Genomic DNA, 297 nt, shown 5'->3' with positions numbered 1-297 from the left:
TAATAGGTCCTGTTTACTTGGCTGTCTCTCTTCCCTAGCCAAAAAATGAGTCAGGTTAGGGCTACGGCCTTGCACAGTGCTTGGTACACAGGAGGTAAATAATGTGAATGTTTGTTAGCAGATGGATCTGAGGGCTGTAGATAGGAAAGATAAGGCCTGAGAAGCCAAGACAAACAATTCAGACATCCCTTCCCCACTTCATGATTTTGTCTGTTGGCACCTCCCATTGCTGGCCTCTACCACAACTTCATGTCAGTCCACCTAAAGACAAATCAACAATAACAGCAACAGCAAGCC

Source organism: Canis lupus, chromosome 17 (genome assembly GCF_003254725.2).
Source record: "Canis lupus dingo isolate Sandy chromosome 17, ASM325472v2, whole genome shotgun sequence".
Classification (NCBI taxonomy): domain Eukaryota; kingdom Metazoa; phylum Chordata; class Mammalia; order Carnivora; family Canidae; genus Canis; species Canis lupus.
The sequence above is the reverse complement of the archived record's forward strand: the minus strand, read 5'-3'. Positions refer to the sequence as shown.